We start from the raw sequence: 25,012 nt of genomic DNA on the forward strand, positions 1-25,012 counted from the left end.
CCCAAACTCACTCACCAACATCACACAAGGCAACCAGCTCATAAAAATAAGATTTGCTTGAAATGTTTTGATATAATTATTAAGAAAAGTGCAGAAAAAACGACCACCTCTCAGTTGACTGACTGAACAACACAGAAAATAAAGTCAGATTTTAACATTCTGGTTACCTTTAATATATTTAATAAACTCAGATTTTAACATTCTAGTTACCCTACTAGCAGAGAACACATTTTCAATACATCAAAGACTCAGAAAGATTATCAATTATTATCTTAGTCTCTACTGACCTAATTGGTCAAAAGGGCCTAGTTTGGCAAGAAAAGCAGGAAGGGAAGGGGGAAGAGGAAAAGGAGAGAGACTGGAGGGTAATCAAAGCCCGGGGTTCTTTAGAAGTACAGCAGCATCCAGAGCTGGCCCACAGGATGGGAGTGTGAGGTAGATTGGGCTCTGGTGACCTCAGCAGGACCTAGTTCCCAGAGATACTAGAGTGTCCAGTGCATGAAACCTCAGTTTGTGACACAGGAGTTAGCAGTGTCCAAGGATTCCAGGATCTGGAAGGAAGAACAAACTTTGGAGAATTTGGTAAACACCAGGGAACCAGCATGTCCAGCGGCAGCACAGGAGGCACGCTCACGCAAGGCTAGTGACCTGTAATATACCCAAAGCTCTGAAATGGAAATATGACCAGTCTCAAAGGATCCCCACGCAAGAGCAGTGGGGTAGAAAGGCATCCCCTGGGCTTAGGGGACAGGGCCACAACCACAGCCAGAAGCCGTGGCGGGATGCTGGAGCCCAGGGCTGAGCGGGGCGGCGCTGTCCGGCGAGGGTGCATCCACAGGCAGGGGCTGAGCCTCTGGGTCCTGAGCTGTGTCTACCGAAAGCCTCCTCTTAGCCCTGGGGGGAGCAGCTGGCTCCTGAGTGCCCTGTTCCCAAGGACGACGACGAGGGCCACATCTTCCAGCTGGGTGGCGATCCGGGGCGGATGGACCTGGGGTCGGCGGCTGGGTCGGGCCGGGCTCCGCGGCGGTGCTGGTGGCCGCGTCCCTGAACTGGGCGGCAGAGCAAGAACCCCGGGCCGGCGAGGGGCGCCGGCACACAGCACGCACAGGGACTCGGTGGCGGGTCCCACCGCCCGCGGCTACAGCCCTACGGGGGCGCAGAGCGCGGCGGGGCAGGTGGTGCCTCGTGGCGAGAGCGGCTCCCAGGGACGCGCGGACCTCCCTCCAGGCGTTCAGGACCTGGCTGTCCGGCGCCGTGGGCTGCGTGTGGTCCACCACGATCCGGTCCTGCCCGCGTTTCCACAGCTCGTAGCGCTCCGGTTGCAGGATGCGCACGAAGGCGTCCATGGAGAAGGCGACCCGGGCCTCCCCGCAGCTGCACTGCGAGGCCACTTTGCCATAATCGATCCAGCGCGGGCAGGCGAAATTGATGGCTTCCGCGCAGTTGAAGCCATGGTTGAAGCCAGAGTGGTAGCCATAGGGAAAGGTCACGATGAACTCTCCAGCCTCCTGAGTGATCCGATCGAAGGGGATGCCGTTGTCCTTGAGGACCGTGGGCGAGATGAGAGCCACCTTGTGCCGCAGGAAGGCCTCACAGCCCCGCGCGCTGCCCGGGAAAAGCTGCCTGGCCAGGCGTTCCAGGCGCCGGCCGTGCTCCGGGGGCACCGCGTACCAAGTCTTGGGCTCCCCGAAGTGCAGGTAGTTGATGCTGTAAAGGTCCATGTCCTCCGTGTGCCAGGCGAAGGCGGTCTTCCACATGCCGAAGTACAGGTAGGGGGTGTTGACGCCTTCGATGACCACTCCGCACTCCTGCTCCAGCAGGTCCTGAAGGGTTCCCAGGTGTCCAAGGTTCCACTGCTCCGTGTTTTGATCGAATAAGGAGCCACTGACGTCCGCACCATATACTGGTGAATCGTAGAGGCGTGTTTTCCAATATTTTCGCTCCAGCTCCTTAAAATCAAAGTGTGCTGGAGTCCGGTATTTTTCACTATTTGCTAAGTGGTGGTACTCACCCACGGTCATGGCTTTCTTCTTTCTGTGGTATTGAGTAAACACACCTGCCTGCCCAGAAGTCACCTGCTGGAGGGGAGCGGCTATTAAGATGTCATTGATATCATCATAGGTCTGTCTGGCTTTCCAGTCCTTGGGTGGAATGATCTTCGCCACGCCTGCTCGGTGTGCACCTTGGGATTCCATATAAGCAATGTATTTATCGAAATCATTAAACTCTTCTTTGGTTGGATGAAATACCATTATTCTACAACTTGGGTTCTGGGCCCAGTTGGACTTAGACGTCATAGCTTTCATTAATAAGCAGGAAACTCCCAAGTTTTGATTTATGTTCTGGATAGGTGAAGATGCTGGGAAACAGTACTTTTTCAAAAATGGGTTGGAGTATATCAGCAGGAACCCCCAGTAGACTTTAATGCAATGAGTTGATAATATTTCTTAGGCTTGCTGATTCTCCAGGGGACTCCACGCTGGGCAGAAGCCTTGCTCAGGACTGGTGCTGGCTGAGCCTGCAAGTCTCTGATGTCCTTGGTTGACACTTGGCTCTGTCCTCTTGAGATCTAGTGAATCACCCAGCCCTGGCTGGGTATCCCAAATGTAGTGTCTTCAGGGCAGTATTGAACAAAAAACCTAAAAAAAAAAAGAATAGAGACAGGTTGAAAACTAATGTTTGGAAATATCTACTCGGGAACTACAAAGAAAACACCACCATGGACTATAATTGCATATTCAAATAAAGGGTAAAATTTCATAAGATTGACAATACAAGAAATGGTGTTGTTGTGAACAATGGAAATTCTTGTACTCTAGTAAGGAGAATGGAAATCGTTCCATTCACTTTGAAAAACTATTTGGACAGTATCCACTAAAATTGAACTTACCCATGTGCTATGATTCATGCCTAGGATATGTGTATGTCTGTGCAATGAAAGTCAAGTCCAAGAGTGTTCAGAACAACATGATTTCAGAAGCCAAACACTGGAAACAACTCAAATGCCAGTCAACATTAGAATGGATAAGTACATTGTAGTATATTCATACAATGGAATATAATACAGAAATGAAGATAAACAAGAACTACATGAAAATATAAGAATAATTCTATAAACATAATACTGAGCAAAATTATCTGGACTCAAAAGAATACCTATTCTATGCTTCCATTTATATAAAGATAAAAAGGTACCTATAAGATGATGATATTTTTTGGTACCAATGTAATCTATGTTAGAAGTCAGAGTAGTGGTTACCTTTGTGAAAGAGAGAGGTTGTGAGTGGGGGTGTGAGGAAGTGTCTAGATTAATGTGAATATTCTATTCTGAACCCAGGTGCTGGTTACACACCCATCAGAATGGCTCATTGACATAATTCATCACGTTATGATGATTTTCACAAATTTCTGTGAAATAAATTTGTTTTAATGTATTTAAATTATTTAGATAAATTTAAAATTATAGTTTAGGGTGAAAAGCATTAAAACAGAATGATATCTTTCATTGTACCAAAAGGAAAAAGAAGGGTGATTGAAAATATATGAACTAAATATTCAATTGAAGAAGCTATAAAATAGAAGAAGAGAAAGAAGGGGTAGGAGTAAAAAAATAACAAAGAATAAAGACAAAATTAACGAAAGAAAACACATACGAGACAGAACACTGATGACCAAAAATATTCTTGGAAGAAATTAATGATAGCAATACACCATGGGCATAACCGAGCATAAGAAAGAAGGGGAAAATAAACCACTAGGAATGAAATAGTGCACAAAAGAATTTTTAAAATCTCGAAAGAGAATCTTAGGAGAAACTTGACAGCAACATTTTCAAAAGATAAGAGAAAAGAATAAATGTCTGGAGAGGAAACATATCCAAAATGGATGCAAGAAACACCAGAAAGCTTGAATAACACCCAAGTATAAGAGGCTGGTTCAAGATATGACCCCTGAAAGTCCAAGAGACACATCATTTTGCATGTGAATCTAGAAAACTTTCAAGAAACAGTTAACTCTTATTGTGCAAATTGCTTCCGAGTATAGAAAAAGTTGGAAAGCTACTCAGATGAGGCTATTCTGCTCTCTGATAGCCAAACGAAAAAAGGACAATAAAAAATAAAGCTACAGGCCATTTTTGTTTATAAGCATAGAGGAAAGCATAAAATGGAATGTTATCCAATGAAATGCAGCAAGATAGTAAAAGAATAATACATCATGACCAAATAGAATGCAAGGATGATTGAACATTGGAAAATTTAAAGATAAAATTCAGAATATTAACAAAGTAAATGAAAAATATCATCATCTTATAGGTACCAAAAAAGCATTTGATGAAATGGAAAATCCATTCATGATTTTAAAATTCTTACTTGCAAAGCATCAAGAGAAGCTTTTTTTTGTAAGATAAAGAATTTCAAGGTAAAAAATAGCAATGATCATTCTTAACAGTGAAACAAAAGTAACATTCTCATTCAAGTTAGGAAAAAGAGATGCATCAGCACGAAAAGCTGCTCAATATCACTAATTATTAGAGAAATGCAAATCAAAACTACAATGAGGTATCACCTCACACCAGTTAGAATAGGCATCATTAGAAAATCTACAAACAACAAATGCTGGAGAGGGTGTGGAGAAAAGGGAACCCTCTTGCACTGTTGGTGGGCATGTAAATAGATAGAGCCACTATGGAGAAGAGTATAGAGGTTCCTTAAGAAGCTAAAAATAGAATTACCATATGCTCCAGCAATCCCACTACTGGGCATATACACAGAGAAAACCATAATTGAAAAAATACATGCACCCCCAATGTTCATTGCAGCACTATTTACAATAGCCAGGTCACGGAAGCAACCTCAATGCCCATCGACAGACAAATGGATAAAGAAGTGGTGGTACGTATATACAATAGAATATTACTCACCCATAAAAAGGAACGAAATTGAGTCATTTGTTGAGACGTGGATGGATCTAGAGACTGTCATACAGAGTGAAGTAAGTCAGAAAGAGAAAAACAAATATCGTATATTAACGCATGTATGTGGAATCTAGAGAAATGGTACCGATGAACCGGTCTGCAGGGCAGAAGTTGAGACAGAGATGTAGAGAACAAACGTATGGACACCAAGGGGGGAAAACCGCGGTGGGGTGTGGGTGGTGGTGTGCTGAATTGGGCGATTGGGATTGACATGTATGCACTGATGTGTATAAAATTGATGACTAATAAGAACCTGCAGTATAAAAAAACAAACAAACAAACAAAAAACAACTAATACTAAACTTTTTTTGGGTTATTTGTATGGAAATATGTTAATATAAAGGTTTCAGACATTACATGAAATTTCCAGAAATCTTATATCTTCTGGTCTAATGTTCTAAGTCATAATTCTAGTTATTACTTTAAAATGTATATCTCAGAAATAACAAAATTTCCTTGTCAATTGCATTATTATGAACTTTCATCCAATCTTTAACCGTGGTCATTTTCAAGTCTTTTGTCATTTACAGACAGTTCTGGGTGTACTCTGATGCTTTTGCAAAAATGTTCCTATAAAAGGGTTTCATCTTCAAGAAATTCATGGAAAAGACTCTGACAAGTACAGGTTTCTGGTAACTGACTATACTGCTGAACTGAATGAATAAGCATGTTCAGAACACTAATGGAAAACTGATGAATTCATAAAAGTGCTAACAAAAGATCAAGATGAAAAAACAATTAATTAGGTGGGACTGAGTCAACTTATGAGGATGATTTAATTTTTGTGACTTTCTGTTGGAATTAAAAAAACAAGAAATCCCACAAGGACTCAGAGGCAAAAAATATACAAATCAATTTCCACTGCCAAGTAAAGGAGTTGTTACAGTGGAGGATTACTGGACTGAATGTCAATATTATGACATAGTATGAGTGAGTTTCGTGTTGGGTAATTGCAATCGTTGCTTTTGTTGTGGTCATCCATTTACAATGCTTGGTGTCAGTTTATTGATCCCTTATAAAAATAAAATACAGTGTGTGTGTGTGAAAAGAAAAAAAACATATTGAAAACAATGTGAAAAAAAATCTCACCATGTACACTCCACTTTCAACTTGAACTGTGTAGAGCAAATGTAATAGTTATGATTTAGGACAGAAAATATATGTGTACAAATAAGAAAACAAAAAAATAACCAAAGCAAACTATCTCATTAACCCAATTTCAAGTGCTCCCTTATTACTGTTTCCTAATCCTCTTAAGCGCCCCTAATTTCCACCATTCAAATATTCTCTCTCACTTTCCCCTGTCCTCAAACTTCAGGCGCACCTATTCCACCCCACTTAGAATCCTCCGAATGTCCGAAAAGTCCCTAAGTGATCTGGCCCACCATCACCTCTGGACCTCACCCCTTTCTACCCTGCTCCTTGCGCTCTCATTCCAAACACATTCCTGCCTGTGTCTCAAAAAAGGCCGGTATACTCTTGTCTGATGGTCTTTGCACCCAGGCAACTCTCAAGCCTCAGCCCAAACATCACCTTTTCAGGGAACTCTCCTCTGATTGTCTTGCTTTGGATAAAAGTAGAGACGATTTTCCTTCCAGGAAAACAGGTACTGTCTCAACAAAACATTTCCAAATGAAACTTGAACTGTTGGTCAGTACCCATGTATCTCTTCCAGATATACTCACATCAGCGCCATGGTAACTCCAACATTCCTGATTGCATCACAGTGGAATCCAACTGGCTCTTCCAACTGTCTACTAAAAGGCCTCCTTTTTAAAGTTATCAGCCCACAAAACACAGGTATTTTGCCTGAAATTTTTCCTTTAAGATTTCTTACAAGAAAATATATGGGATCTAACGGTTATACAAATTTCAGGGTCCTTTTAGTTACAGAGGGATTTCCCTGGGAAAACTGCCAGAATGGGAGGAGCTAGCACAGTTGTCAGGGCATTAAACACCACTAGTATTGGGTCAGCACAAGAACCAGGGAGAGGAGAAGAAAACCATGCTAAAGAAATCGGTGAGGAAGAGCTCAAATGCCTTTAGAGAACAAAGGCATTTCATCTTCCTCACCCTGTAGTCTCCCCAATAAGACTTTGAAAGATCAGCTTGCCTGCCATTGTTCCAAGTGATAGAAACTCCCCACATCTCCTATGGTCTGCAAGAGGTGCCCGAGGTCCCTATATCTTATCTGGGGTCCATTCAAGACAAGAGGAAGCTGGGACTGGGGCCCAATCCTCTACCAGCCCTCTCCCCAAAGAGGTCAGCACAATTTGGCTTCAACATAAAACATTTCTCCTTTGGATCTGGGATCAGGGACAAAAAAATAGCCAAGGAAGGGCTTGCTCTCTGTGACCCCTGCTGGTAGCTTTTGTAAGAGTGCATCAAAGGAATGTTTGCTGCAGACCCGAATACTGGTGGCAGGGGCCCTTTGAGTGAGCGGTAGTAGCTCTCTGTACCTCTGCCCTGGAGCCTCATGCACCATGGAACATGCAGAAGGTAGGTAATGGAGGATTAAAACACTCTTCTCTTTTTCCAACTTTAATGTCAAAGGGTAAAAGAAACAATCTCGAGGTCTCTATAGAATTTGTTGGTAATAAATGGTGGGGAGGGGAAGTGGTTGACAAGCTAGCTCATCCTTGAGGGAGTGTGACAAATGCAGTTAACTCAGCCTCTAAAGTTTGGGTGGAAGTCAAATAATCTCTCTCTTCCTATTCCAGAGACACCTGATGAGCACTCAAGGGTCTTGGGGATAGATTGTTATGAAGGAGAAGCATTGTTCAAACATGACCCTAGATGTTCATCCTAAGATGCCTGAACAATAGGCTAGCCTAGACTCCTTCCATGACCGGAGGGCTATAGCATCCAAAAGGGCCCAAGGTCCCCAGGCGCCTCCTAACGTACAGGGCTACTGGCTTTCCCGGAGAGCTCCTGTAAACGGCTGGCATGATATCTAGGCCGCTTAATTCCCCAAGCAGTCCGAAGCTCCCTTTCCTAATAAGGTTGCTGACTTCAAAGGCCTATATGAAGGAAGAGCACTGGGGAAGGGGCCTCCACTAGAACAAAACCCTCCTCAACATGGGATGCGTCTCCATGTAGACGCTGAGGAAATGCAGAGCCGATGTGTGCCTTGGTCTTGATGTGTTTCCTGAACTCATATTGTATGACTCTGTGGAATTTTCCTCCATCGACAAGGGGACCCAAAAGATGGGAAGAAAGCAAATAGTAAGGTTTCATCAGGGTTAGGCTTTTCCAGCCATGTGTATCTCAAGGAGAGAGGAACAAGTGTCTTGATGGATTGGATGGAGGGATAAGAGAGTGATTAAAATGATGGACCAGTAAATTTATCCTGGGTAAAAAAGGAAATGAGAACATGATGGCAATGATGGAGAATGAAACAGTGCTTGATTCATGGGCTGAAAGTCTCCATTAGGTGAAATACTTTTATTAGAACCCTAGGAAATGTGAGCTAGCAAGAGAATGGGATGCTTGAAACATAGCTGGTACTCTCAGTATTCCCATTTTATGGAGGAAGAAACTGAGGTGTAGAAAAATTTATATTTAACTTCATAGCTTGTGTTCTCAAACTCTAGAGTTATTTTTGGGCTTGTCTTATCTTCCATATAAAACTGCTTTGAGAGCATTGTCTAGGTCTTGTTCATCATCAAATTTTCCAAGGGATCTTGGTACTCTATATGGTGCACACTCCAAACATTTTTATTAAAAAAGAAGTAACTAAAATCATTTGGCGCACACTGCAGTCTCTCTCCTCTTGGTTACACCCCATCTTTCTCCCTACTCTCCTATCTCAGGGGAAGAGAAGGTACTCCCCCTCTCCAGACCTAATCTTGCCATTTAAACTCCTTAAATTGACACCTCCCATGCATTCCAAAACTACGGTGAATTAAATGATCACTATCACCTCTGTAAAGACTTAAATCATCAGTCATCAGTCTGTTTCCTGATTTAAGCTACATCCTTTCTCTTACCTTCCTTTCAATACCAAACATGTCAAAACATAAGCAAAAATAATCTACCTTTACAAAAACATTTCCTCATCTCTCTCGTCTTCTGATTCTGACCCTACTTCTCCACTGAAATTGATCTCTGTCAATCATCACATTGTCTCCCAAGTGCGCCTCCATGGGTTACACTTTATCTCTCTACATCATTGATTGATGGAACACCTCCTTCCTCCTAAAATGTCTCTGACCTCTAGGGTACTGACAGTCTTCTCCGGTTCTTTTCTTTCTCCTTGGTTCCACTTCTTTTTCCACTATACAAATGCCGTCTTATTTCAAAGCTCAATTCTCATCTCTCTTTTAACTCTTTTTATTTCTCCCTTTCAATCTCCTTTTTCTGTTCATGGCTTTCTTTAGTATCACACTCTCTCCCTTTAAAGATATTATTTATTGCCATAGCTTTCTCTAATAGCACTGACTTTCTCCTGCGCTTCTGATTTGCTTTTCCTTCTTGACTGGCCACTGAGCCCCTGAAAACCAACTTGTTTAGTACAAATTGATCATCTCTCTCCTGAATTAACTTCCTCCTTTAGAAATCATTTTTTCTAAGGATGGGAATACAGTATCCTAGTTACCGTTGGCTATTATATCTCCCTCTCCCTAGACATATAGTCGGTGATGTCAGGGGATCCCACGACAGTCTACTGTGAGGCCCCAGGGACACCTGTATACCCCAGGGAGGCTTCCTGTGCTCTCCTTCCTTCTATAAGGACCCAAGGATCCAGCCTGCCTACCTCTCCTCCTTATAGCTGTCACCACTCAAGCTAGACCCTGAGGATATACAAGTACCCGTCACCTGTATCATGTGATAATCTCCCCATCTCACCCTAATTTTTAATCTAAAAAATTCTTCTACAATGATTTTATTTAAATCTATATAAATATATAATCAAATTTTTCATTCTATATGAAAACTTCCTCTAGAGAAATGAAAAGAGAAGAGTGAAACAATTTAGAAGGAAAATTAATATCAAAAATTTAAATACCATGCTAAGGGTCTTTGCCCTAATAAACCCTAAAATTCTGATTATGAATATCACACAGGCCCTCATTTCTTACTGAATTCTTAATAAACAACTAAAACAAGCCTTGAGTTGAGTATTTGCTTTTGTTTTTGTTTTTGTTGGCTTTGCCACGTGGCATGTGGGATCTTCGTTCCCTGACCAGGGATCAAACCCGTCCCCCTGCAGTGGAAGCACAGAGTCCTAACCACTGGACTCCCAGGGAAGTCCCCTATATTTGTTTTTTAAACTAAATTATTTCCTTTTTACATTTCCAAGGATCCTAGGAGGTATGCGGCCGGGCTACCATCTATATAAAATAAATAATCTAGATACACATTAGTCTTCAGATATTGAGCATCCAAAGGAAACACTCTGATTCTGTAAGTGTAACTCTGTGCTCAAATGAAAACTCAGAATTTGCCGGGTACAATTACGGTGATCCTTCAGTGCTCCAGGCAAATGTCTTCTCTATGGGTCTCAGATGGTTGCTTTTACTGTGAAACTGCCTCCATGTTTCTTTCGACTGGAGCCACAGGTACTAGTTGAGAATAAGTACCCTTACATTTCAGTTACTCTTCCATTTTACCCTTATTCTTGGTATCCCCAGTAACACAGAAATTCTTCCTCTAAGGAAACTTGACAATTCTGACATTTGAAGAAAAGTATTTTTATCAGAATGATTAGACTTGTTGGATTTCTGGAAATTAGGAGTCTTTCACAAATAATTCCTCTAAGCTTTCCTGGTGTGTGTGTGTGTGTGTGTGTGTGTGTGTGTGTGTGTGTCTGTGTTTTAAACTGGGGAAGGTAAGAAGTGAAGTAAGTTTAATAAGTCCTCTCACTGTGGCCATTGTCCCTATTGCTTATTGTTCAGATTGCTCAGCAATTTCAGGACTGCAGGAAAGCCTTCTTGTCTTTCATGCTCCGTGCATATTTCAAAGCTATTCTTTCAAATGAGGATTGTTGACAGAATGCCTCAGACGTTAGCCATTGTTTCGGCTGACAGCCAATATCTAAATGCTGTGTTTAATAAATTTCTTCTCACGTTAGAAAGCCTACTTACCGTTTATTGAAAATAATTATAACCATCATATTTGATGGCTAAATAAATTCTATTGGATGGAGATACGTGACTCAACTTTCCCCCTATTATTGGACAGTTATTTTGGTTTTTACTTTTCCACAAGTATTACTAATCCCTTATAAATATCCTATATTTCAGTACCTAGATCAGTATATTTGGTAAAATATTAGTGAAATAATGAAATTCCTTGGATTAGATAACTAGAAATGGAATTACTGCATTGCAAGAGTTAAACATTTAAAATCCTTAACATGTATTTCCAAAACTTTCCAGAAACATATCACTTTTCATCCTCACCATTAACGTTACTCTGAAAAAAAATCTTTAATAATTTGGTAAGAAAATTATTGCGAAAAATTTTGGTGAAAAAGTGTAGCTCAAGTTTTAATTTATACTTCTTAGATTACAACTAAGATTGACTTGTTTTTCTTCAATGAATGCTAGCCATTTGTATTGCTTCATATCCTTTGCCCATTTTTCTCCAATATGGTTCTAGTGTTTTTTCTCATCTACTTACATGAACATTTTATGTATTATGTGAGTATTCTGCATATTTTACACAGTATATGAACATTTTACTTGTCATGTGAGTATTTTCCATATTAAACCCTTTGTTTAATCTGGTCATAGATTTTTCCCAGTTTGCCATTTCTTTAATTTATATTTAATTTTAATTTTAAATGTTTTTCACATATATTTCAGTTTAATATATTAAAATGTTGAGTCGGCCTTTTCCTTTGTAATGCCTTTCATGGCCTTTATGTTTAGAAAGTGAGAAAGTTATTTGCCCATCCAGAGACAGATAAATATTCTCTTATGGTGTTTTTCCTTTTTATATGTTAATTGTACTTTTAATTTTGATTTTAATTATACCTTTAATTCTAACTGGGGTTTGGCTTTGTTTTATTAACTTGTTTTATTGTTTTGTGAGTTTGGTACGAGGAATAAGGGAGATGTAAGTATGATTCCTAGGCCTAGTGTGCTGTGTTCCTCTCTTAGTTTATAGGAGCTTTTCTTTGTCCCAGTGCTCTTAAATGTTTTCCGTCTCAAAATTCTGGTTCTTTAGTTTTATGAAAGCTTTTTAGTTCCTTCTTTGACAACTTCCTCTAGTTTCTCCCTCTGTACATTAACTCCTGTATTTGGATATCAGACCTCATGGACCGGACCTCCAATTGTTGTGTCTTTTCTTCTTCTAATTTTCTATCCCTTTATGACTATGCTTTACCTTCTGAAATTTTTTCTCATCTTTATCTTGTAAACCTACTTCTATTGTCTTTTTCATTTCTCCTATCAAACTTCTAATTTTTAACAGCTCATTTCTGTCCCCTTAGCTTTTTCAAGTGTACATAGCTGCCTTCCCTGTCCCCCACCATTGTCTTCTTTTTGTTTCACAGGTGCACTTATTTCATCTCTCAGAAAATACTAAAACCAGACACATATTGAGAAAGCAAGCTTCATGTAATAATCCTTATGCTTAAAATTGACATTGCAATCTAGTATTTCTGTTGTGTTCTATTTTGTTCCCTTTTAAAAAATATGCTGCTGGTAACCCACAAAGTTGTTTCTATGACCCACTAATGGCTCATGTCCTGCAGTTTGGAAAGAAATATTCTATAAATCATGTTGAGGCTTTTGATCTTTCAATGGCCGAGACACAATCACATTTGCTTTCTGGGCAGAAATGGGCAGACTGGAGTGGCCTAGAATGAATGAAGGAAAACATTTATAAAGATCCAGATGAGAGATGGTAGCTTGGAGTGGGGTGGTGGTTGAGCCAGAAGCAGAGTGCCTACTAGGGTGCCTTCACTCACATCTTCTTATTTAATCTTATTTCCTCAGTGTGCCACGTGGGGAACTGGACCAGAGCGTTCAGATGCTTGTCCAAGATGGCATAATCAGTGAGTCCTGAGCCAGATTTGAGGCAGGCCCGTCTGCTTCGTAAGCCTGGCCTTTCCTCTAAGTCACAGCAAATCCATGAGGTGAGCCTATATAATAGGAGAGAAATTGTCAGAAGAGCACATTTTAGAGCTTAAGAACCAATTCCTTGGAGGCTTCAATACCTGAAAAGGTTGACTATGTTTGGGCCCTGAAATGAAACCTAAATTTATTTGTTAATTAAAAAAAAAAAAAAAAACAAGACACATACAGTGTGATGTCACAGTAACAACTAGACTTGGAGTCCCCTTTGATCTGGAGTTGATGACCCTGGTCACGAGGTACTTGTCCCTCAGCCAGGTCATCCTTACCCTTGTACACCTCTGCCATGTCCTCCATGGGAGGCTGTGAGGATTATGGTTTTCATGGGATTTTTTAATATTTATCTTACTATCTAGGATTATACATGTTCCCCAATGTCGATTCATCTTGTCAACTCTAAACACAATTAAACAACTAGAAATCAATCCCTCTCTTTCTCATGTTCTTTATACACGCTCTATTATGCTGCTTGTCATGTAAGGGTATTCATCATTCCTCTGTCTGTCTTCTCTACTAGATCGTGTACTTCGCGGAACAGGGTGGTCCCTTCTTAGTCTCTGGGTCCCATTGGCCACCACAGAGTCTGGAGTAATAGATGTCAAATTTGATAATTATGTTGTGTTTGAGAATATGCAGAATATAAAATTAAATTCTCAGTTTTTATGACTAAAGCATTTATATGATTTTAATTCACTGTTTTTCAAACTTTCTTGATCCCTGCACCCCCCTTTGATAAGCATAACTATCTCTGCCACTACTCCCCCACCCCCTTCGGCAAATTCTAGTTTTTACCCAGACCCCTGTCAGTGACTAACACGCACATAACACAGAACATTTGCACATCCCACAGCCAGGGCGATTTTGTCTACTTTAGTTCCTTTTAGTCTATAGTACAAACAAGAGAGCTTCTTTTTGTTTGCCTGCCTTCCAAAGAGAAGTTATATGATGATATTGAGTTTTCTTTTGCAAATTACAAACGTCCTCACCCCAAGATTCTAGAACACAGTATCTCATGGGAGTACCTTGATCTAATTAAAGTTTTTGCTGACAGCTCATTCTAGGGGAAGCCTGTCTTTCACAGCATCTTTATGAGCGATAATTCACTGTCTCCATTTGATCACCTCTGGTCCCTTTTCTTTGCCACTGATGCTCTTCTCCTGGGGACGAGGTTTCAAACCAGATCCTCTTAGGCCTCTGCACTCACACCCATGCCAATCCAACATCTGTCGGTAGCTGTCAGCAAAGACCTGAAGGGGAAGAATACTGGCTGATGTGGAATAAAATGACACTCTACTTGGATTTCAGTGGTTTGGTTAATTCTGTTCCAAGCTGTTTGAAGACATGAGTCAAAATCGACCCTTCTCCAGCCCTGCAGTTCTCACCACCTCATCTCTCATACCCAGTTTTTCATCCCTTCATCCCCGCCAATCCATTCTGCAGCTGCAGTAACTTCCTAAAATAAATCTGAGGACATCATCCTACTCTTACAACTCATCAATCGCTCCCCATTTGCATTAGGATGAAACCCTGCTCCCTACCTGACCCCCAAAACCACTGAGATCTGATCCCTCCCTCTTGGGCCTCACCTGTGGCCTGTGTCACCTGGCCGTCTATGCTCTGAGCAGTACTATTCAACTTCTTGCAGTTTCTACCACAGACAGTGCTCTCTCGTGTCCCTGCGACATTGCATCATAAAATACTTCCCTTGACCTGGAATTCTCACCTTGTATTCCCATCTCTTCATGTCTTTCATTGAGCTTTTTTTTTTTTTTTTTAAACACAATCCAGCTAAACATTAGTTCCTCAAGTCATCCATCTTCCTAACAAGTGTGTCCTCACTCACCCCTTGCCCTCCTCCTGCCCTACATGACATTAAGGACCCTTTCTGATTGTGCCTTTTTTTTTTGCAGCTTGTGGGATCTTAGTTCCCTGACCAGGGATCGAACCCAGTCCCCCTACAGTGGAAGCACGGAGTCCTAATCACTGGACCACCAGGGAATTCCCTGATTGTGCCTATTAATCCCAGTATTTCCCCTGTATCTAATTGCTACCTTCCCCCTCAGACATAAACATAGTGCCTGCTATACAGTAAGTATTCAACACAGTGAGTAAATAAATGAATAAAAGAAAGGGAAAAAAACCCTTCCGTGAAATTTCATTTGGAGTCTCATGGCTCTAGTTCATTCATTCATTTTCTAAATATTTTTAAAACATGTACCATGAGCACTGGCTAGATGCCGAGTATTCAGGGAGGAACGAGGTTAGACTTGGTCCCTGCTCTCATGCCAGCACCTCGCAGGGCTCCATGGGTAACCAGAAAAGAAAGCAGAAGTTAACTGATGCTCTGCCTTAGACAGGGAAGGGCAACGGTGGGGAACTTTCACGCCACGAGTCAGTTCTGTAACGTAGACTTCATGCTGAGTCACCTCTAGCCCAGGGCAAGACAGATACAGAATTTGTACCACAGAACTTGAAGCAGTAGGGAAGACAGACAGACAGACAGACAAGGAGTTCTGATACAGTGTGAGAAGTGCTCCTTAAGAGAGCTATGTGCTATGAGGGCAGAGAAGGGTCGATGAAGCTAATCTGGGGAGAAGTAGCTCTGGAAAGACAGTAGCAATGGGGTAAAATCATACTTAATGATGAGATATGTTGAAACTGTGGCTTGTAAACTGGAATAATGATTAAATTTCTAGGTCCCTGAAGCTACTTCTTTGTCACTCCTCTCTGTTGATTGTCAAACGCTTGTATGAAATTGACGGGTAAGGAGGAAATTAACCCCATTTGGATTATGAGGAGAGGCAAGGAGGCTGAGGAGTAGCTCCTATTTGGGTGAGGATGCCTGATTTATTTTCCTAATCATGACTAAACCTAAGAAAGCATACCAGGCTCAACCCTCAAATGAGAAGCAGAAGGCCTCAGAGTCAAAAGTGGTGGTTGACACCCAAGCCAACAGGAGGCTGAATCACGCTCTCCTGGAACTGTGGACAGAACTGTCTTCTTTCTAGCAAAGTTACACCTTGGATGGTGTCTAGAAGTAACGCTAGACAACCGCAGTCCTCATAGAAGGAGCCACGTGTCCACAGGTGCGCTCTCACCCCATGAGCTTGCACTAAAACAGACATATGCTCCATAGACCACCTGAGCACTTCCGGATTGCTCAGCTTTGCGATATTGGTCCAGATGTTAGGGGACAACTGCAGACAGTAGTAACTTTGAGTCTCCTCATGCAGAGAAACATTTAAAATAAATTTTCTGAAACTCTTTTTTTTCGGCTTTCCTTATCTGTAGGGAGAAGAGTGTAGTGGTTATGAGCTGGACCCTGGAGTTCGACTGTCTTGGTGCAAATGCTGTGTGATCCTGGGCACATTGTGGAACCTCCCTATGCCTCAGTTTTCTCATCTACAAAATGAGGATAAGGATAGAACCTACCTCCTAGAATTGTTTTAATTATGACAACGTGCATTAATATACCATGTTTCATTGATTCTGAGACATGCATTTTTCACATTTTAACATGTCTGAAATTGAGGTGCAATTTAAAGTCAATAGCATAGCATAGTTTAGTAGCCTCAGTGGTATGAAAAATAATGGTGTAGCTTATAATCAGTGGCATCTTCGATGTGATGAAATTCAGGATACAAAGAGCTTAGAACAATACATAGCACATAAACTGTACTAAATGAATAGTTAATAGATGATATAGATATAAAATGTATATAGCTCTTCTAACTTCACCAGAGCCAACCTATATAGGTCATTTTTAAACGAATATCCAAGATAGCAATGGCAAATGATAACATGACTGACCCATTTCCCAGGAAAGAGAGAAGCTGCTCTTCATACTTGGCCTGGAGTTGGTGGAAGCATCTGGTACCCATCCCTTTATCTTAGCCAAGATCTCAGAAAGGTGATATAACTGAGACCCACTGAGATGTGGATACCTTGGACAAGTAAAAATTTGATGCCTCTTTAGATCAACATTCTTTTCCTAATCATTTATTAGAGCGATTGGTACTCTGAGACACAGCAGAGAAGTAGGATCTTAAAGTCAGTGAGTATTTGAGGCCTTTGTCTTTGCTTTATTAATCTGCTCCACATGGACCCAGGGCCCAACAATGAGGGCATCTGTTACAGATCTAATATTAGCAACAAACACAAGTCACGTCATCTTGCATAAAGAAAATAATGAGGGAGAAACATTCGGTCACTAGCAGAGATGTGGCACCATTAAACAAGCGGCTGTGTCTAAGGCTGGGGCTGTCTGTCATTCAGGGAGGGCACAAAAGAGGGGAGGGAGAAGATTGGAGAGTGTAAACCGTCCTTACTTTCCTTCCGTTCTGCTGTCCTAGGGAAATACGAGTGCCCTGCACAACTCCTACCATATCTGGCCCCAGGTCAGGCAGAGAGGTCCCCTGTCACCCTAGGAGGACATCCAGAGGTCTTAGGTGGTGAGTGTCAGAAACAGCCATGCTTAGGCCTCTGGAAGGTGTGCCTTCAGCAGAGGGGCTACCAAACTAACAAGTCATTGGATTAAAAACCCTTGGCCACGTGGCTTAGGGGATGCCGGGTGTCCCCCCTTTTCTAGCAGCTCCAAAGGTCCAGCGAGATCATTTGGATTACTTTCCATGGCTTGTGGAATCTCTGCAATCCCAATGGGCTGTTTAGAACAGGGGGCAAGTCTGAGCTGAGGAAATGTTTTATTTGCCTACCAGAACTTGGAAGTTTTTTTTTAACTAGCTGTCAACATTTACATGTTTTTTTTCCATAAAACCCCAAGTTGTTAGCTTCTCTGGAAAATTCAGAAAATGACAACCCCATGACCCTCATTCCCACAAAACAATAGTAGACTGGCCCCCAGGAGAGTCCTTGGCCTTACGATGGGGCATGAGCCGTCCTCCTCACAGCAACAGTCACTTAGATAACCGGCCTGAGCCGGGTGGGAAAGGGAATTTTCTACCAGGGGTCAAGGGTCTCACAGGAAAGGTCAGCAGGCTCTGGGTGCTGTGAGCAGTGGGCAGGAGTGGATGAAGGAAGGAGATGAACCCCATCTCAAGGAAATACAAACTCCCACCGCCCAAAAGCCAAGCCCCAGGTACACGGGCCTGACAGAGAGACTGCCAGCCAGCCCAGCCTGGACACTGTGCCCCGCAACGAGAGACACAGAAACATTGGCCAAGAAGCCTGCACAGAGCCTTGTCACGTGTCCATAGTTGGAATGAAGATGGGGAATGGCGGGGGCGGGAGAGAAGAATGTGTTCTCTCCGTGTCCCTCCATCCTTCCACTGGACTTGACGAGAAAAAAAACAAACCCTCTCATTGGCACTTGCTGAAGAATCTAAACTCCCATCCACCCCTGAAGCCTAACTCCCCATGGACCAAAAGTTAGATGGGTGGGTGTCAACCATGACTGCACAGCAGTTGTAACATTTGTACTGCAGCCAATGCAGCGGAAATTTTGGGGTGGTGAGAGGATGAGGGGAGGGTCTACACATCAGTGTGTTTCAAATGTGATTCCTGTGGGTTGAGGACCAGCGCACTGCAGTGGTGCCTCTCCACCTTGAACATTCCCCTGACTCACTTGGGATCTAGTTTCAAATGCAGATTCTGAGTCGGAGGTCTGGGGCCGTAGTCTGAGCCCCTGAACTTCACCAAAGTCAAAGGCGATGTCTGTACCGTGGATCCTGGCCACACTTTGTGTGATAAGAAGCTACAGGCTTTTCCAAGAGGCACAGGAAAAGATGTTCAACATCGCTAATTATTAGAGAAATGCAAATCAAAACTACAGTGAGATATCACATCACACCAGTCAGAAAGGCTATCATCACAAAATCCACAATCAATAAATCCTGGAGAGGGTGTGGAGAAAAGGGAATTCTCCTACACTGTTGGTGGGAAAGTAAATTGGTATAGCCACTGTGGAGAACAGTATGGAGGTTCCTTAAAAAACTAAAAATAGTGCTACCCTATGATCCCACAATCACAGTAGTGGGCATATAGCCGGAGAAAAACATGGTCTGAAAGGATACCTGCACCCCAATGTTCATTGCAACACAGTTTACAATAGCCAAGACATGGGAGCAACCTAAATATCCATCGACAGGGGAATGGCTAAAGAAATGTGGTACATATATACAATGGAATATTACTCAGCCATTAAAAAGAATGAAATAATGCCATTTGCAGCAACATGGATGGACCTAGAGTTTGTCATACTGAGTGAAGTCAGACAAAGACAAGTATTTTATGATATCGCTTATATGTGGAATCTAAAAAAAATTGATACATATGAACATATGTACAAAACGGAAACAGACTCACAGACTTAGAGAACAAACTTACAGTTACCGGGGGGAAGGTGGGAAGGGATAGTTAGGGAGTTTGGGATTAACATGTACACACTGCTATGTTTAAAATGGATAACCAACAAGGACCTACTGCATAGCACAGGGAACTCTGCTCAATATTACCTAACAACCTAAATGGAAAAAGAATTTGAAAAAGAATAGATACAGGTATATGTATAACTGAATCACTTTGCTGTGCACCTGAAACTAACACAACATTGTTAATCACTTATACTCCAATATAAAATAAAAAGTTAAAAACAAAGAAGAAGAAGAAGCTATAGCTTTTTCCTTTGTCATTCTCCTTTCAACTACTTTAGCAGGGACAACCCCAAGTGTGTCACATCTAAGTTTGAAAGTGATAATAGTAATGAATAATATTATTAAAGTAATACAAAATAAGTAATAATAATAACTTCAATAATAGCTAGACTTTCTTGTGTGCTTCTCGTCGAACACTGTGCTGAAATCACACATTTTTTAAAAAAATTTTCAACTAGATGTGAAATAATAGCTTGTTTTTGCCTCAAGCTGGTTACAACTCTAAGTCTCTTACTTATATTAAGTCAGTTGAGCTTCACAACCATCCTATTGCTGTGAGTACTGTTATTATCATGTCCAGAAGCAGCCCGCCGAGGTCACACGGTTTTATGAGCGCAGCCCTGGTGTTTGGACACAGGGTGTGTGCTGGGCCCCGCTGGCTCTCCCAGGAGCAGGGGCCTAGGAGTGCCGAGTCAATTGCCCGTCGCCCTAGCAAAAGGCAGAGCTGGGCTTCCAACCTCCATCTGCCCGAATCTACAGACTGAGCTCTTGGAAAGAAAAGTGAACGATGTATACAAATTGGGAGTCAGGGTTCTTGGCACATTGTAGACCCTCATAATATGGTAACCACTTTTCCTGTCTCTAGCCTACTTGTTTTTACCTTTCTCCTAGGGTAGCCAGTGTGAACTGTAGACAAGCAGTTACGGGCGTGTCTTTATCCATTTGGGCTGCTATCACAAGATACCATAAACTGGGGGGATTGAACAACATGTTTTTTCACAGTTCTGGAGGCAGGAAGTCCAAGCCTAGGGTGCCAGCATGGTCAGCTTCTTGGTGAGGCTTCTCTTCCTGCTTTACAGACAGCCACCTTCTTGCTGCATCCTCACAGGGTGAAGAGAATAATCATCTCTCTTTTCAGAAGGGCATTAATCTCATTCATGAGGGCTCCACCCTCATGATCCAAAGACTTCCCAATGGCCCCACCTGCAAATCCCTAATTGGAGATTAAGGTGTCAACTTATGAATTTTAGGAGGACACATTCGGTCCATAGCAAGGGGGCAGATAGTGGGAAAATGGAATGGAACACAGGAAATGGAATTGAAATGACCAGGCTCCCTAAAGGAGCCAAGGAATGTCAATGTCATGGGCGGAGGAAGGGGGGGATTTGACAATAAGCCACACTCACTCCTAGAGTGAAGGAGCCAGTAGGGACATTCAAAGCCAGTCCCATCCCCCTGCAGCCCTGGTAAGAAAGGAATGCCTGGAGCAGCCATCATTCTCCCAAAAAGGTGACCTGTGCCCATTTGTCAGGTACGATTGAGAAAAGTGAACAAGAGAGCTGCCATGAGCCCAGAACAGACTGAAACAGTTCTGAGAGCCCCAAGAGGCTTTGGCCCTGAACTTGAGGCTGACTGTTCCCAGTAAAGGATACCTTTCTTCAGAGGCTCTAAAAGCAGCAGTTTGGGGGAGAGCCTGGCTATGGTTATGGTAGCTGGGCAGAAGCTGTGGCGTGGTGAAACTGCCTAATTGCCTGTCTGTCTCCAAGCAGGTCATAAACTTCATATTATGTTCCCCTAGCATGCAGTACTAGACTGGCATGGTGATGGGGCTTAACAATATTTGTTGTGTCAATGAATGAAGCTCTCATATTGAAATAAGAGAAACAGAGTTTATTCTCTGGCTCTGTAAGTTATTTCAACCCCCACCTTAGAACTGGATATCTTATTTTAAAAGACATTTAACATGGAAGCAATTATGCTATAATAGGAAATATTTATTTATTTTAGGTGTTTCTTATGATGCTAGCTCTTGTTTCATTTCTATTGGCGGTTTCAAGTCATTCACTTAGTCGACAATTTTCATTGAGTCCTCACTAAACAGAGAAAGCCAAGAAAGATAATTATCAACTGTATTAATCTGGTTCAATCCATGAGCTAAACTATAGGTTAATAAAGTTCTCAGGGTCCTAGACGGTCGTGTGTAAGTACAGTCAAGGTGATATACCACAGGAGAGGTGAGGTTAGGTCACCTGGTTACTAAGGAGTTTCTCAGGAAAAAGAAACTTATGCAATAGACGCTTGACATTCCCAGGGAATGGATCCTGAGCCCTTTCTTTGCAAATTCTTCATCCTAGCTCTTTCCTAAAAATTATCCTTATCTGGAGCCAGGATTTCCCGTGCATAGCCTCAAATTCTAAATCTATAGCCCGTTCAACTCTGACACCTGATCTCTCACCTGGCAGCTGTTTTTCCAGAGAATTTCTCCTGAAGTCTCCTGAGAAGCTTCCTTCACTGCCCTCCACATTATTGAATATTTCCCAGCACAATTCCAAAATATTGACTGCATTGATTTGGAGTTGCTCATAAGTAGCTGGGATGGCTGTTGTCAACTTAGTGAATGCCAGTGATCTGCTGGGTCTGTTAAAGTCCCACCTAATTCAATACGAGTCAGAAACGTGACATGTCAGCTGATACAGCAGGAAACGAGAACCTACAGACCTTCTGCTCTCAGGATTTGCCTCTGGGAGGAAAGATAGAGCCATTTCCAGGGATGGCTGTGAATTATCAGTGCTTTCAAAGACTCTGGGGCCCCCAAATTCCTCCATCCCCAGCTCACCTAAAACACCAATGGCCCCCGATCACTCAGTGGGAGGAGTTTGCATTAACTGAGTTATGACATACTGTGCCTTCCCCCCGCCTCAGCTCCCGCCGCCTCTGTCCTGCTCTCCAGCCACGTTGCTAACCTGTGAGCACCTTAAGGCTGCCCCCACCGCAGGTATTTGCATGTGTTGTCCCTCTGCCTAGAATGATGCTCTCACTCCCTTGTCCACAGGGCGCACTCGAAGACCACACTCCCAAGAGGCCACCCTCTCTGACATAGCAGTCCTGTCGCTCTCTAACCCCTTACTCTGCTTTATTTTTTCTCCTAGACCTTATGACTGCTTGACTTGTTATGTGTCTCTTTATAATGGGAATATAAGATCCAGGAGAACTGAAACTTTGCCTTTTTCACTGTTGTGCCCCAATTCCGCAAACAGTGCCTGGTACATGGTAAGTGCTTAGTAAACATGTGCTGAATAAATGAATGAATAAATAAGTGAGTGAGTGAACGGGCCCTGAAATATATAGGCACCATGTGAATCTTTTGAGAAGAGGCTCTCTGAGACATGGGACAAAGAAAAGATGCTCTCTGAGGTCTACAGGCCTAGACGTAGCTCTGTGTTAGGTAGAGGGGCCTGAACATTTAGGGCACGAGGATACTGGATGCCAGGATCCTAGAAAAATCCAGAAACCCGGCCACACACATGTTGCATTTTCACAGAGTGGCACCTCCAACATGTTACCCATGTCCAACAGGGCTCAGTTGTGCCCTTCCTCTGTCCTCCCTGAAATTGCTTATGCCCCTAACACCCACCACTTGCTGAGAAACCGTGAGAAGGGTCTCATTATTACCCTGTAATCACTGCAGGTCAATGACAAGGAGCTTGTGAGGCGTTTCAGTTTGAGAGGCTGGTGAGCAGAGCGGGATGGGCAAGGGCTGTTCCTCACCAGGATCTGTTCAACTCAGATCAGCGTCCATTCCACTTATCTCGGGAGCAAATTCCTAGCATCTGTTTGTGGTTTCCTATTTAAAGTGATGAAAGGTAACACAAACATTGGGGGGAAAAGCCACTTCAAAACCCGTATATGGGGCTTCCCTGGTGGCGCAGTAGTTGAGAGTCTGCCTGCCAATGCAGGAGACACGGGTTCGGGCCCTGGTCCGGGAAGATCCCACTGCCGTGGAGCAACTGAGCCCATGCGCCACGGCTACTGAGCCTGCACTCTACAGCCCACGAGCCACAGCTACTGAGCCTGCATGCTGCAACTACTGAAGCCTTCACGCCTACAGCCCATGCTCTGCAACAAGAGAAGCCACTGCAATGAGAGGCCCGCGCACCACAACGAAGAGTAGCCCCCCGATCGCCACAAGTAGAGAAAGCCCACGTGCAGCAACGAAGACCCAATGCAGCCAAAAACAAAATAAAGTAATAAATAAATTTATTTAAAAAAAACAACAAAAAAAACAAACCCATATATGGTCACCATCTAACAACATAAATATCATGGCGAAGTTATTTCTAAATATCTGGAAAGGAATCCTTACTCACACGGAAACTGAATTGGTGTAATGGTTAATCTCTATGAATAATTCATTGTGGCCAGGTAGTCAGACAAATCCATAACTGACGCTTTTATAAATCTTAGAGGAGTCCCAAGACCCGAACTCCAACCTCTACAAGTTACGTTTAAATACAGGTTCTAATGTTCATCTTACAACTTTGGGTCCTAAGTAATAGTGATAATAGGTAATATTTAGTTAGCACAAATTATGTTTGCCCGGATCTGAACTTGTTATGTGCAAACTCTCACAGAGGTGCAATGTGGCTAAGAGCTCATTTTGCCTAAACTGGCAAGTGGAGAGCCATCGAAACCTGATTTGTTGAAAGACTACTAAACAAGTTGGTGTAGGAGTCTGAATAGGCTGGGTCCTCTGGCTCTTGACTGATTGTGAAATCTTTACCTTGCCTTTGTAACACTGTAACAAGGAGAAATACCCCAAGGAGTGGAATTTGCAAATGGGTATGTGTGACCTTTTGTGCAAACATGAGGTAGATCAGGAGCAAAAAAAAAAAAAAAAAAAAAAGATCAGTTTTCTACAGGTAAGAATAATTGGCAGTTTCTTACAAAACTAAATATAGTCTCACCATACAATCCAGCAATTGCACTCTTTGGTATTTACTCAGATGAGCTGAAAACTTACATCCACACCAAAACCTGCACACAAATGTTTATAGTAGTTTTATTCATAATTGCAGAAAAACTTGGAAGCAACCAAGATGTCCTTCAGCAGGTGAGTGGATAAATAAAGGGTGGTACACCATACAATGGAATATTATTCAGCAACAGAAGGAAATGAGCTATAAAACCACTAAACTTGGAGGAAACTTAAAGGCATATTATTACGTGAACGAAGTCATTTGGAAAAACAAAACTATGAAAGCAGTAAAATGATCAGGGGTTGTGGGGGAGGGGGGAGGGGGAGATGAATAGACAGAGCACAGAGGAGTTTTAGGCAATGAAACTATTCTGTATGGTATTATAAGTATAGATACATGTCAGTATACATTGGTCAGATCCATAGACCGTACAACACCAAGAGTGAACCATAAATTAAACTACGGACTCTGGGTGATAATGAGGTGTCAGGGCAGGTTCATCGATTGTAACAAATGTTCCTTTCTGCTGTGGATGATGTTGGAGGAGCCTGGGAAAGAGTATGTGGGAATCCTCTGAATTTTCCTCTT

The 25,012-nt window shown here is 42.4% G+C and overlaps 1 pseudogene across 1 annotated transcript; it reads right to left on the bottom strand.

The window, feature by feature from the left end:
- Nucleotides 1-740: 740 nt before the first annotated feature.
- LOC309668015 (lysine-specific demethylase 4D pseudogene) lies at nt 741-2,363 on the bottom strand (annotated as a pseudogene). Its single transcript has one exon. The product of its transcript is annotated as a lysine-specific demethylase 4D pseudogene (transcript).
- Between the last annotated feature and the right edge of the window lie 22,649 nt (nt 2,364-25,012).

Source organism: Balaenoptera physalus (assembly GCF_965194825.1).
Source record: "Balaenoptera physalus genome assembly, chromosome: 10".
NCBI classification, from domain to species: Eukaryota; Metazoa; Chordata; class Mammalia; order Artiodactyla; family Balaenopteridae; genus Balaenoptera; species Balaenoptera physalus.